The sequence below is a fragment of the Notolepis coatsorum genome (genome assembly GCF_963971535.1).
Source record: "Notolepis coatsorum genome assembly, chromosome: 4".
In the NCBI taxonomy this organism is placed as follows: Eukaryota; Metazoa; Chordata; class Actinopteri; order Aulopiformes; family Paralepididae; genus Notolepis; species Notolepis coatsorum.
In genome coordinates this window covers 190,214,778-190,229,655 of record NC_140168.1, presented here as the reverse complement: position 1 = coordinate 190,229,655, position 14,878 = coordinate 190,214,778, and the positions used below count along the sequence as shown (strand labels likewise).

Sequence of the window (14,878 nt, the reverse complement as noted above, 5' to 3'; positions counted from 1 at the left end):
CGGCGTTTCATAGCCAATTACGCTGCCATTGTGCGACCACTGACGGAGCTGACAAAGGGTTATGCACCCACGCAGAAGAGCAGAAAGAACGCCCACGATAGGAGTAAGGCGTACATCAAAGAGTCAGAGCCTTTTGGAGAACGATGGGATCAGCCTTGCACAGATGCGTTTCACCAGATCATACAATGTCTGACGCATGCACCTGTGTTGGCATTTGCAAACCCCCAAAAGCCTTACATCCTACATGTTGACGCTAGCTTGAAGGGACTTGGAGCAGTGCTCTACCAAGAGTACACAGAGGGCCTGCGACCAGTGGCTTTCGCAAGCAGAAAACTGAGTGCATCTGAGCAGAACTATCCAATCCACCAGTTGGAGTTCTTGGCGCTAAAGTGGTCTGTAGTAGACAAATTGCATGATTATCTCTACGGAGCCAGATTCACAGTACGTACGGATAACAATCCCCTTACCTACGTGCTCACCACAGCAAAGCTCAGTGCAGTAGGGCATCGATGGCTGGCTGCCCTGTCCACCTATGAATTTGATGTACAGTACCGCCCGGGCCGACACCATATAGATGCAGACCTACTGTCCCGGATCATGCCTGAGGAAGAAACCCGTAATGAATGGGTGACTCTATCACAGACTGGAGTAAAGGCCATCGGCCAGCGAATCTCTATCCCTGAGACTCACGGCTGCCCACAGAGGTGTGTCGACCAGTTGGGAGCTTCCCCTCAGTGCATCCCAGACATCTATGCGTTTCCAACCCACTTGGAATCCGAGTCGTTGAGACAGATGTCAAAGCAAGAGCTTAAGAGAGCTCAGGAAAAGGATGTCGATATAGGACCTGCTATCAAGGCCGTGAAGCAGGGGAAATGGCTTGAAGATGAGGATGCAAGTCCAGAACTCTCTAAGCTCAAACGAGAGATGGGAAAGTTGACCATGAAAGAAGGTATGGTGTATCGGTTGAGCAAGCGACCTTCTGGAGATGTTGTCACTCAACTTGTACTCCCAAAAGAGTTCAGAGAAATAGTGTTGAAGGCCATGCACAACGATTTAGGACACCTTGGCATTGAGAGAACTGTCGACCAACTGAGGAGCAGATTCTTCTGGCCGAAGATGTCTGTAGAAGTGGAACAGTACATTAAGAACTGTGGAGAGTGCATCACTCGTAAGTCCCTTCCTCAGCGAGCAGCTCCACTACACCAGATCTTGAGCAAAGGTCCAATGGATCTTGTGTGTATTGATTTTCTCTCAATGGAACCCGACAGTAAAGGCATAAGCAATGTGTTGGTGGTCACAGACCATTTTACTCGCTATGCTCAGGCTTTCCCCACCAGAAGCCAGAAAGCACATGTTGTCGCAAAAGTATTGGTGGAGAAATACTTTGTACATTATGGGCTGCCAGCAAGAATCCATTCGGACCAAGGCCGTGACTTCGAAAGTCGACTGATCCGGGAGATGCTGCAAATGATGGGAGTACGGAAATCCAGAACCACTCCGTATCACCCACAAGGAGACCCACAGCCCGAACGCTTTAACCGCATGCTATTGTCAATGCTGGGCACGCTGAGTCAAGAAAAGAGGCGGCAGTGGAGTCAGCAAGTACCTTACTTAGTGCATGCATACAATAGCACCAAGTGCGACTCCACCGGATACTCTCCATACTTCTTGATGTTCGGAAGAGAAGCAAGACTTCCTGTGGATGTGTGTTTTGGTACGTCGCCGGATGGCAAGGAAAGAGGTCACCACATCAAGTATGTGGCTAAGCTGAAAGACGACCTGCAAAGAGCCTTTGAACTAGCTTCTGCTGCAGCTGACAAAGTACACCAGCGAAACAAGAAGTCCTATGACAAGAGAGTGACCTGCCAAACCTTGGAACCTGGTGACAGGGTGTTGTTAAGAAACCTGGGGTTGAGAGGAAAACACAAACTCCAAAGCCGATGGAGTGCTGTTCCTCACGTGGTGGTGAGCAAAATGCCCAACTTACCTGTTTACAGAGTGAGTCCTGAAGATGGAATAGGATGCACAAGGACCCTACACAGAGATCATCTCCTACCCATTGGACAACTGGTACGGATGCCAAGAACGGAGAGTGACCACAACACACCTGTGAAACCAAGAACTAGGGCAGGAACTATCAAGAAGCAACAACGTATACCGTCTCCTCCTACAACAGAAGAGAGTGAGCCGACATCTGACTCATCCTCTGAAGTAGAGTATGTAAGGGAGCGCAGACCCTACAGTACCTACCTGGAAGGGATCCTGAAGAAAAGGACTGTGCAAGAGCCAGCTGTCGTCATCCCTGATGGAGAACCAGTCAGAGCTCCTGACACATACGAGGATAAACAGAGCGGAGAGGAGCCATCTCCTGAGTCAGAGTCTACTGAGTCAGAGTCTCCTGAGTCAGAGTCTCCTGAGTCGGGGTCGGACATACAAGGAGGGCACGCTAGCAGCTCTGAAGAAGAAGTTGTGCCTGAGACACAAACCAGGCCTAAACGAGCAGTAAAGCCAATAATTAGACTCACCTATGATGAGCCAGGTAAATCCAGAGACAAACCGTTGACCATAGTGCACAGAGGTATGGTTATAAAGATCAAACAACGTTAAGAAGCGAATGGGTCAACTCCTTAGTCTGTTAAATGTCGTGTCTTATGGGGACATACATACCTTTGGAAGGGGGAGGGTGTAACCCTGGTAATATTAACTAACCCTGGTAATGTTAACCCAGTGGTTATCCTGTTAATATAATATATGTTAAATATATGTTATTATTTTGTATTTTGTATATCTTATTTACCTCTGGGTAATATGTTCTACATATACCATTATTTCATGTATGGGTAATATGTAGAACTCCTGTCTATGTGAACTGGGAACTGTGGCTTGGCCAATCAGGAAAAAGGTCAGGGTTGATGGGACTGGGTTTAACCAGGTGTGGTGATTGAGCTCTCGAGACCAGAAAGTGAGAGGGTGAGAGAAGCAGGTGGAGGAGTGTGCAAATGTTTGACACACCATTGCTAAGTTGTATCCAGTATAGTGTTATCAAGTGTTCTGGCCTAGAACACACGCTGAACATTATATGTGCTGAGGGGAATTGTGCATGTTAGATAGGCATGCCTAATCAATTGCTCCACATTGGACTGGGTGTTGAGGCTAGCTGGCTAAGCTAGGTAAACAGTAGCAGGCCCCGGATAGCTAACCCGGAAACCCACTACATTCGAGAACAGGATAAGCGGTCTGTGCTACCAGGGCCTGTACAGACTTCGAGAACAGGATAAGAGGTCTGTGCTACCAGGGCCTGTACAGATTTCGGGAACCAGATAGCAGTCTGTGCTACCAAGGCCTGTACAGACTTCCTCTGGCAGCGTGGGAGGCCCACCAGGACTTCACATTGCATCGTACTCAATCTCCACTTTCTCCTTTCCCCCCACCTGAACACTGACTCCGGACCGTGAGTACTTTGGCTCATTAGAGCTGAAGATTAAATGGGATTGTGAGTTTCCCATCAATCAGGCCTGCAACGGGGTTTTTTGTTTGTTTGTTTTTGTTTATTAGATGCCGGCTTAGGTATATTAGTATATTGTATTATTGTACAGGATATTTCATTTGTAATTAGCTGTATCATTAATGCCATTTTGGATATAGGTTTTCATTTATATTTCCTTTTTTGATATTGAGCACATGGTGCCTTTGAGTTTGAACCTGAGTACAGAGTAACAGCTCTGTTATTTTGTTTTCCTTTTTTGATATTGAGCACACGGTGCCTTTGAGAGACAATACTCTATTTATTAACTAACTAACATTTTCTTTATTCGGTAATGTGTATATATATACACACGGTGTATGTAATATATAACACTATGTTCAATACAGATTATTTTTTATATTTAAAGTTAAGTGTCTGGCTTGATCATTTCTATTTCAAAGGTATTGATGTTATATCCCAAACAGATATTCGTATATTTGTATTATTAGATTAGTAAGAGCTAGGTGTTACGAACCTAGGGCCCTGCCCTCTAAGTCAACTGGGGTAAAAGGGGCTACACAGCCCAACGAACACACGGAGGCAGAGAGGTGACTGAGTCCAGTATTAATCCCAAGTGACTTGATCTTCGGTGTACCACACACAAGTTAGCTGAGTCCAGTGAAAAACAACACGGTATTCTTCAGTGTTATTCTAACACACAAATTAGCTGAGTCCAGTGCAAAACAAAACTGAATTCTTCAGTGTTATCCTAACACACAAATTAGCTGAGTCCAGTACAAAACAAAAACGGTATTTCTTCAGTGTTCACCAAACACACAAAAAACTGATAATCCAAAAGGACTGTTTTCCAAAAACTCACCAGAGCGCAACGCGTAAAGCGGGCAGATAACGAGGCGCAGCTCCAAACGGGGAACCAGGTTCTCCACAGCGGTTCTCCACAAAATGGTCCTGGAGAGAAAGAAGACAGGAACAGCGACGGGGAAAGGCAGGTATATGCAGTTGTATTCCAGAACGACCCAACATCGATAGCAAGGAGGTCTGTGTATATAAAGCCTTCAGGGGCGCTAATTACAAACTGTGACAGCTGCGGGATGAGACTGATACTTGCTCCAAAAGCGTGTGGCGGGGAATGCACCAATCAACACGGCACCTTAAAGGAACGGAGCGCGTGGCGGGGAATGCATCAATCAACATAGTACCTTAAAGGAATGGAGCGTGTGGCGGGGAGCGGACCAAACCTCACAAGTTGTACCCTTCCTGCTGACTTTGTCGTACAGAACTTGTTGGTCGCTTTGGATAAAAGCTTGCAGCTAAATAACTAAATGTTAATGTGATGTAATGTAAATGTAAATGTAATGTAAATGTATGTACACAGGCATGATAAGCATATACCTGCTCTGTGGGCTACAGCCGACCTCCATGACCAACACGGTCTCAGCAGAAAACATCAATTAAGTTCTAATCAACCACAGGGCAAAAGGTACATAATGTACGGCATGTTATAGCCATTAGTAATATATTTACTCATTGCATGAGTAATATATTTACATATCGTATCGGCGAAGGTCCAGAACAAACCGGGAGTCAAACTAACAATGATTGTGGTCACGGGAGAGTGCTCTCACCACTAGACTAAGACACCCACCCTGATACAAACACAGCTCTCACCACTAGACTAAGACACCCACCCTGATACAAACACAGCTCTCACCACTAGACTAAGACACCCACCCTGATACAAACACAGCTCTCACCACTAGACTAAGACACCCACCCTGATACAAACACAGCTCTCACCACTAGACTAAAACACCCACCCTGATACAAACACAGCTCTCACCACTAGACTAAGACACCCACCCTGATACAAACACAGCTCTCACCACTAGACTAAGACAACCACCCACCCTGATACAAACACAGCCCTCACCACTAGACTAAGACAGACACCCACCCTGATCCAAACACAGCTCTCACCACTAGACTAAGACAGACACCCACCCTGATACAAACACAGCTCTCACCACTAGACTAAGACACCCACCCTGATACAAAGACAGCTCTCACCACTAGACTAAGACACCCACCCTGATACAAACACAGCTATCACCACTAGACTGAGACACCCACCCTGATACAAACACAGCTCTCACCACTAGAGTAAGACACCCACCCTGATATAAACACAGCTCTCACCACTAGACTAAGACACCCACCCTGATATAAACACAGCTCTCACCAATAGACTAAGACACAGTGCTCTCACCACTAGACTAAGACACATAGTGCTCTCACCACTAGACTAAGACACATAGCGCTCTCACCACTAGACTAAGACACCCACCCACAGGCATACACAGGCATGATAAGCATAGTCCTGCTCTGTGGGCTACAGCCGACCTCCATGACCAACACGGTCTCAGCAGAAAACATCAATTAAGTTCTAATCGACCACAGGGCAAAAGCTACATAATGTACGACATGTTATAGCCATTAGTAATATATTTACTCATTGCATGAGTAATATATTTACATATCGTATCGGCGAAGGTCCAGAACAAACCGGGAGTCAAACTAACAATGATTGTGGTCACGGGAGAGTGCTCTCACCACTAGAATAAGACACCCACCCTGATACAAACACAGCTCTCACCACTAGACTAAGACACCCACCCTGATACAAACACAGCTCTCACCACTAGACTAAGACACCCACCCTGATACAAACACATGCCTCACCACTAGACTAAGACAGACACCCACCCTGATCCAAACACAGCTCTCACCACTAGACTAAGACAGACACCCACCCTGATACAAACACAGCTCTCACCACTAGACTAAGACACCCACCCTGATACAAAGACAGCTCTCACCACTAGACTAAGACACCCACCCTGATACAAACACAGCTATCACCACTAGACTGAGACACCCACCCTGATACAAACACAGCTCTCACCATTAGACTAAGACACCCACCCTGATATAAACACAGCTCTCACCAATAGACTAAGACACAGTGCTCTCACCACTAGACTAAGACACATAGTGCATAGTGATATAAACACAGCTCTCACCACTAAACTAAGACACATAGTGCTCTCACCACTAGACTAAGACACATAGTGCTCTCACCACTAGACTAAGACACATAGTGCTCTCACCACTAGACTAAGAGACATAGTGCTCTCACCACTAGACTAAGACACATAGTGCTCTCACCACTAGACTAAGACACCCACCCACCCTGATACAAACACAGCTCTCACCACTAGACTAAGACACCCACCCTGATACAAACACAGCTCTCACCACTAGACTAAGACACCCACCCTGATACAAACACAGCTCTCACCACTAGACTAAGACACCCACCCACCCTGATACAAACACAGCTATCACCACTAGACTAAGACACCCACCCTGATACAAACACAGCTCTCACCACTAGACTAAGACACCCACCCACCCTGATACAAACACAGCTCTCACCACTAGACTAAGACACCCACCCTGATACAAAGACAGCTCTCACCACTAGACTAAGACACCCACCCTGATACAAACACAGCTCTCACCACTAGACTAAGACACCCAGCCTGATACAAACACAGCTCTCACCACTAGACTAAGACACCCAGCCACCCTGATATTAACACAGCAATACTATGATGATGGTTAGTTTGAATTATGGGTAAGATATAAAGTTAGGGTCAAGGTTAGGTTTAAGGTTAGGGTTATGGTTAGGGTTAGGGTTTAAATTGGGTACTTTATTTACATATTCTAAGAGAGATCGGGCTGTCCTGATGGGCGTGTCGGAGCAGATGCATCTGCAGCCGTCGTGTTCCACCTTCCCAGCTGACATAGTTCTTCATCCCCTGCTTTACCTCCCTGGCATGGAGTCTTGTTGTCCGTTGCCATGACAACCCTTCGCCAGCGCTGACCCCCCACACCCTCGCGATGTTGCCCCCCCCCCCCCCACCTGGGCTTCTTTTGATATACCTCGGACTACCGACAGTATACATCGTGCTGTAAAGAAAAGTATATTCTATCTACCTCTTCCGATGTTGACATTTGAGGGGTTGACCTTTGCGGAATCTGACCGGCGAGCAGCGCGGATCGCGGGACCAGGGGGTGGCGTTAATGAGGGAATATGGCGCACGGTGTCGATTTTAAAAGTCCATTAACTTCGCCGAGCTCTCTGCAATACCGACGGCGCTCTGTGTTTTCCCCGCAGCCTGCCGGAGCTAATTGCCATTCCGGGTAGGCACGGTGGATTTAAAAAGTTCCCCATTTAGCCGCGCGCAAGCCTCAAGGGGGCTCCTATAGGAGCACGAGACGACGTGAGCCCTTCTCTCTTTTTTTATCCACTTTTTCTCCTCTTATTTTTCTGTATTTTTCTCCCATCCCAATTTAGTCATTATGCCAATTCCCCCCTCCCCTTTCTGGTCCTTGCGCGCATGTGCCCCCCACTGGTCGGTCTAGGGAGCCCTGAAGTCTATCAGATGCTTCCTCCGATACATAGGAGACAGCCAGCAGCCTCTTTTCACCTGGCAGCAAGGACTCTCACTGGGGAAGTGAGGATCACACTACCTTACCCAGTTCCTTCCCTCGCTGTGCAGGTGCCCTGACCGACCTGTAGGAGTCCTGCTGTAGTGTGGTAGTGAAAGGTTAACCGTCTGTAGTGTGGTAGTGAAAGGTTAACCTTCTGTAGAGTGGTAGTGAAAGGTTAACCTTCTGTAGTGTGGTAGTGAAAGGTTAACCTTCTGTAGTGTGGTAGTGAAAGGTTAACCTTCTGTAGTGTGGTAGTGAAAGGTTAACCGTCTGTAGTGTGGTAGTGAAAGGTTAACCTTCTGTAGTGTGGTAGTGAAAGGTTAACCTTCTGTAGTGTGGTAGTGAAAGGTTAACCTTCTGTAGTGTGGTAGTGAAAGGTTAACCTTCTGTAGTTTGGTAGTGAAAGGTTAACCGTCTGTAGTGTGGTAGTGAAAGGTTAACCTTCTGTAGTGTGGTAGTGAAAGGTTAACCTTCTGTAGTGTGGTAGTGAAAGGTTAACCTTCTGTAGTGTGGTAGTGAAAGGTTAACCGTCTGTAGTGTGGTAGTGAAAGGTTAACCTTCTGTAGTGTGGTAGTGAAAGGTTAACCTTCTGTAGTGTGGTAGTGAAAGGGGGTTACATCTAGTGTTGAAAGCATGTTTGTGATTCACACTGAGATGTGCTTGAGCTGTGAGAGAGACTCTGAAGCACTGAGAGGTTGTCAAGCAGCGGCTGCTGTCCATGGTGCTTAAAATACCAGGAGACCTACCACTGTGTGTTAGCATACAATGAATATTGCTCCTCTGTGTGTGTGTGTGTGTGTGTGTGTGTGTGTGTGTGTGTGTGTGTGTGTGTGTGTGTGTGTGTGTGTGTGTGTGTGTGTGTGTGTGTGTGTGTGTGTGTGTGTGTGTGTGTGTGTGTGTGTGTGTGTGTGTGTGTGTGTGTGTGTGTGTGTGTGTGTGTGTGTGTGTGTGTGTGTGTGTGTGTGTGTGTGTGTGTGTGTGTGTGTGTGTGTGTGTGTGTGTGTGTGTGTGTGTGTGTGTGTGTGTGTGTGTGTGTGTGTGTGTGTGTGTGTGTGTGTGTGTGTGTGTGTGTGTGTGTGTGTGTGTGTGTGTGTGTGTGTGTGTGTGTGTGTGTGTGTGTGTGTGTGTGTGTGTGTGTGTGTGTGTGTGTGTGTGTGTGTGTGTGCGTGCGTATGAGAGAGTTTCTGATGATTCTGTTTGTATGACTTTTTTGCCATAATTCCTGTGAGGGAGTATGCTTGCTTTCTTACTTTCCTCAAGTACTTATTCTTTGTGTGTGCATCTCTCTCCCTGTGTGTGTGTGCATATTTGTGTATGTGTGTGTGTGTGTGTCTGTGTGCGTGTGGCTGCGCGTGTGTGTGCGTGTGCATGTGGCTCTGTGTGTGTGTGTCTCTGTCTTTGTGTGTGTGTGCGTATGTATGTCTCTGTGTGTGTGTGTGGCTGTGTGTGTGTGTGTGTGTGTGTGTGTGTGTGTGTGTGTGTGTGTGTGTGTGTGTGTGTGTGTGGCTGTGGCTGTGGCTGTGGCTGTGGCTGTGGCTGTGGCTGTGGCTGTGGCTGTGTGTGTGTGTGTGTGTGTGTGTGTGTGTGGCTCTGTGCGTGTGTGTGTGTGGCTGTGTGTGTGTGTGTGGCTCTGTGTGCGTGTGTGTGTGTGTGTGTGTGTGGCTGTGTGCGTGTGTGTGTCTCTCTGTGTGTGTGTGTGTGTGTGTGTGTGTGTGTGTGTGTGTGTGTGTGTGTGTGTGTGTGTGTGTGTGTGTGTGTGTATGTATGTATGTGTGTGTGTGTGTGTGAGTGTGTGTGTGTGTGTGTGTGTGTGTGTGTGTGCGTATGTATGTATGTATGTATGTTGTTATGTGTGTGTGTGTGTGTGTGTGTCTGTGTGTGTGTGCCCTGCGGGCTCCCCTTCATGCCGTCGTCACTGCAGCGAAGTCGCGTGTAAAGATGCTTCCCACCTCGTTCCCTCAACAAAACACACAACACAAAGCCTCCCGCCCAGTAATCCGCGCCCGGCACTCAGCCCCATTACGTGTCAAAAGGTGCCACGGTAATGAAAGCAACGTCTGCTTCACAGGCCCCGACACCCCTGGTGGGTGAAAGCCTCAAGAGTCCAATTTCTGTGATTTTCTGTGTTTTTATCTGAATAGAGCGTTTGTTCCGCGGTTCTCTGTGTTGTGTGCAACCGTAATGACCCGGAGGAGCCGCGGAACATCAAAACGCACTGGTGTCAATCTGAAAATCTCTGACTCTTTTTGGAGATGCAAGTTATTCGTGCCCCACTCCCCCGACTGCGGCAAAAATACGGCAGAGATTTTCCCGCCGATTGTCTGCAGCGGGTTTTGACTCCCTCTCTGCACCCAGAGGCTCTTCTGGGGCGCCGTCTTCCGCGGCAGATGTTTGTGAAACCACACAGATTTCTCGACGGGGTATTCTGCTCGCATTATCGCTACAAAATAAGCAAATCCAATCAGCCGTTCCCCGACGGCGACGCAATTCCCGGGCTTTTTAGGTTGTTGTATTTAATTTTTTTCTTTGGAACAATCATGAGGGGATAATGGGAGAACTTAGGAGAATGTCGTATTGGGAGCGCGCTGGGGGACAGGATGTGAGGAGAGAGAGAGGAAGGGGGTTGCAAATTATTCCAACAGCGGGCTCCCCCCCCCCCCACCTGCCTACCCTGTCCTCTGGTTCCTCAGTTCCTCTGTCCTCAGTTCCTCTGTCCTCAGTTCCTCAGTTCCTCTATCCTCAGTTCCTCAGTTCCTCAGTTCCTCTGTCCTCAGTTCCTCAGTTCCTCTGTCCTCAGTTACTCTGTTCTCAGTTCCTCTGTCTTCAGTTCCTCTGTCCTCAGTGCCTCAGTTCCTCTGTCCTCAGTTCCTCATTTCCTCAGTTGCTCTGTCTTCAGTTCCTCAGTTCCTCAGTTCCTCTGTCTTCAGTTCCTCTGTCCTCAGTTCCTCTGTCCTCAGTTCCTCAGTTACACAGTTCCTCTGTCTTCAGTTCCTCAGTTCCTCAGTTCCTCTGTCTTCAGTTCCTCTGTCCTCAGTTCCTCAGTATCTCTGTCCTCAGTTCCTCTGTTCCTCAGTTCCTCTGTCTTCAGTTCCTCGATTTGATTTGATTTTTATTTAGTACATACAATTTATACAATAGTATAAAAACAAGGGGTACAAGGATAACATGTGAAAGTCTGTCGACTTGTTTCCAACATGGTCCCAAGAAAAATACAATAAATCACAAAGAAAGAGTTAAGAAGATAAAACAGATACAACAAGTAGATAAAATAGACAACACAATTTTCTGAAAGAGCCTCATTTCAGCATGTCATGTTCCTGTTCTTCAAGAGTGGTGGCCAAGCACCCTCTGCAACCTATTGTTGCAGATGTCGCTTCACACCCCTCTTGAAGACAGCAATAGTGGGGGAGTTTTGGATGGCCCTGGGCAGAGAGTTCCACAGCCGGCTGGCTGTAGACAGAAAGCCATTCTGTGAATAGGAACCCTTTCTAGGCTCATAAACTGAGAGCTGTCCAGACCGTAACTGTCGTCCGTGGACCTGGCCACGCAGGACAATACGAGAGCATAAATATCTGGGGGCAGATCCATTTAACATTTTATACATATGTCCCAGTTTCAGAAAGGAGACCCTCTGCTCCACAGGGAGCCATCCCACCTCATTGAAGTGACATGGCTCAATATGGGTTCGAGGTGGCAGATTTAGGACCAATCGTATGGTCTTATTTTGGCTGGTTTGTAGCCTGTGTTTACTTTTCACTGTAACACCACTATACCAGTACGTACATGCATAGTCATATTGGCTGAGGATCATGCAGTTGGCAAGCAGTTTCATAGTTTCCAGTGATAAGAACCTCTTTTTTCTGTGCAAAAATTTCACCCTTGTGTTAACTTTTTTGATCACCTTCAGGGCCATTGTTTTCCCTGAGAGTGTTTGGTCGAGGTCTGCACCTAGGTATTTAACACAGTCTCTAGACTCGACACTGAAGCCATTACAGCTTATCTCAAGTCGGGAACATTCCTTTAATTTATGTTTTGAGCTGAATAGAATTGACTCAGTTTTTCCAAGGTGAATCGATAATCTGTTGTCAACTAACCATTTGTGAAGGCTTTCCAGCTCCCTACTGAGACCGGCTTGTATTTCTGCCGTGTCGTCTCCAGACACCAGAAGTGCTGAGTCTTCAGCATACAGTAGGAGTCTGCAGGATACGGCAGACACCATGTCGTTAACATATAGTGAAAATAGCAATGGAGCAAGGATGCTGCCTCGCGGCACCCCACATGTTATTTCATTATATGAAGATGCGACACCATTTATGTTCACAACCTGGGTCCTCCCAGTCAAGTACGACCTAAACCATCTCACCGACCCATCGTCCATCCCACAGGCTTTGAGCTTCTCAAGCAGGATCTGATGGTCAACAGTATCAAACGCTTTCTGCAGGTCAATCAGAACCATGCCAGTTTGTTTGCCACAGTCCATCTGGGTTCGAATATGGTCAGTGAGATCAATCAGGCAAGCATCCGTAGAATACACAGGGCGAAAGCCAGACTGGAATTGATAAAGGAGATCTGTCTGTTTAAGAAAATCTGATATTTGATTAAATATGACCTTCTCAAGAACTTTGGAGATGACACTGAGAATAGAGAATAGAAACTCAGTTCCTCAGTTCCTCTGTCTTCAGTTCCTCTGTCCTCAGTTCCTGTCCTCAGTTCCTCAGTTCCTCAGTTCCTCTGTCTTCAGTTCCTCAGTTCCTCAGTTCCTCTGTCTTCAGTTCCTCAGTTCCTGTGTCTTTAGTTCCTCTGTCCTCAGTTCCTCTGTCTTCAGTTCCTCTGTCCTCAGTTCCTCAGTTCCTCTGTCTTCAGTTCCTCAGTTCCTCAGTTCCTCAGTTCCTCTGTCTTCAGTTCCTCAGTTCCTCAGTTCCTCTGTCCTCAGTTCCTCTGTCTTCAGTTCCTCTGTCCTCAGTTCCTCTGTCCTCAGTTCCTCAGTTCCTCTGTCCTCAGTTCCTCTGTCTTCAGTTCCTCTGTCCTCAGTTCCTCTGTCTTCAGTTCCTCTGTCCTCAGTTCCTCTGTCCTCAGTTCCTCAGTTCCTCTGTCCTCAGTTCTTCTGTATTCAGTTCCTCTGTCCTCAGTTCCTCTGTCCTCAGTTCCTCTGTCCTCAGTTCCTCTGTCCTCAGTTCCTCAGTTCCTCTGTCCCTCTGTCCTCAGTTCCTCTGTCTTCAGTTCCTCTCTCTTCAGTTCCTCTCTCTTCAGTTCCTCTGTCCTCAGTTCCTCAGTTCCTCAGTTCCTCTGTTCCTCTGTCCTCAGTTCCTCTGTCTTCAGTTCCTCTGTCCTCAGTTCCTCTCTCTTCAGTTCCTCTGTCCTCAGTTCCTCAGTTCCTCAGTTCCTATGTTCCTCTGTCCTCAGTTCCTCTGTCCTCAGTCCTCTGTCCTCAGTTCCTCTCTCTTCAGTTCCTCTGTATTCAGTTCCTCTGTCCTCAGTTCCTCAGTTCCTCTGTCTTCAGTTCCTCTGTCCTCTGTTCCTCTGTCTTCAGTTCCTCTGTCTTCAGTTCCTCTGTCTTCAGTTCCTCTGTCCTCAGTTCCTCAGTTCCTCTGTCTTCAGTTCCTCTGTCCTCAGTTCTTCTGTCTTCAGTTCCTCTGTCTTCAGTTCCTCTGTCCTCAGTTCCTCTGTCTTCAGTTCCTCTGTCCTCAGTTCCTTTCTCCTCAGTTCCTCAGTTCCTCAGGTCCTTTGTCCTCAGTTCCTCAGTTCCTCTGTCTTCAGTTCCTCTGTCCTCAGTTCCTCTGTCCTCAGTTCCTCTGTCCTCAGTTCCTCAGTTCCTCTGTCTTCAGTTCCTCTGTCCTCTGTTCCTCTGTCTTCAGTTCCTCTGTCTTCAGTTCCTCTGTCTTCAGTTCCTCTGTCCTCAGTTCCTCAGTTCATCTGTCTTCAGTTCCTCTGTCCTCAGTTCCTCTGTCTTCAGTTCCTCTGTCCTCAGTTCCTCTGTCCTCAGTTCCTCTGTCTTCAGTTCCTCTGTCCTCAGTTCCTCTGTCCTCAGTTCCTCAGTTCCTCTGTCTACAGTTCCTCTGTCCTCAGTTCCTCTGTCCTCAGTTCATCAGTTCCTCTGTCCCTCTGTCCTCAGTTCCTCAGTTCCTCAGTTCCTCTGTCCTCAGTTCCTCTGTCCTCCGTTCCTCTGTCCTCAGTTCCTCTCTCTTCAGTTCCTCTGTCCTCAGTTCCTCAGTTCCTCAGTTCCTCTGTTCCTCTGTCCTCAGTTCCTCTCTCTTCAGTTCCTCTGTCTTCAGTTCCTCTGTCCTCAGTTCCTCAGTTCCTCTGTCTTCAGGTCCTCTGTCCTCTGTTCCTCTGTCTTCAGTTCCTCTGTCTTCAGTTCCTCTGTCTTCAGTTCATCTGTCCTTAGTTCCTCAGTTCCTCTGTCTTAAGTTCCTCTGTCCTCTGTTCCTCTGTCTTCAGTTCCTCTGTCTTCAGTTCCTCTGTCCTCAGTTCCTCAGTTCCTCTGTCTTCAGTTCCTCTGTCCTCAGTTCCTCTGTCCTCAGTTCCTCTGTCCTCAGTTCCTCTGTCTTCAGTTCCTCTGTCCTCAGTTCCTCTGTCTTCAGTTCCTCTGTCCTCAGTTCCTTTCTCCTCAGTTCCTCAGTTCCTCAGGTCCTCTGTCCTCAGTTCCTCAGTTCCTCTGTCTTCAGTTCCTCTGTCCTCAGTTCCTCTGTCCTCAGTTCCTCTGGCCTCAGTTCCTCAGTCCCTCTGTCTTCAGTTCCTCTGTCCTCTGTTCCTCTGTCTTCAGTTCCTCTGTCTTCAGTTCCTCTGTCTTCAGTTCCTCTGTCCTCAGTTCTTCAGCTCCTCTGTCTTCAGTTC

At 47.5% G+C, this 14,878-nt stretch overlaps 1 pseudogene across 1 annotated transcript in view; it reads right to left on the bottom strand.

The window, feature by feature from the left end:
- Positions 1–8,997: 8,997 nt before the first annotated feature.
- Positions 8,998–14,878, bottom strand: part of LOC311227531 — a 361,611-nt pseudogene continuing 355,730 nt past the window's right edge. The window contains exon 3 of the transcript in view: positions 8,998–9,228. The product of the transcript in view is annotated as an uncharacterized misc_RNA (transcript). The remainder of the gene's footprint in view (positions 9,229–14,878) is intronic.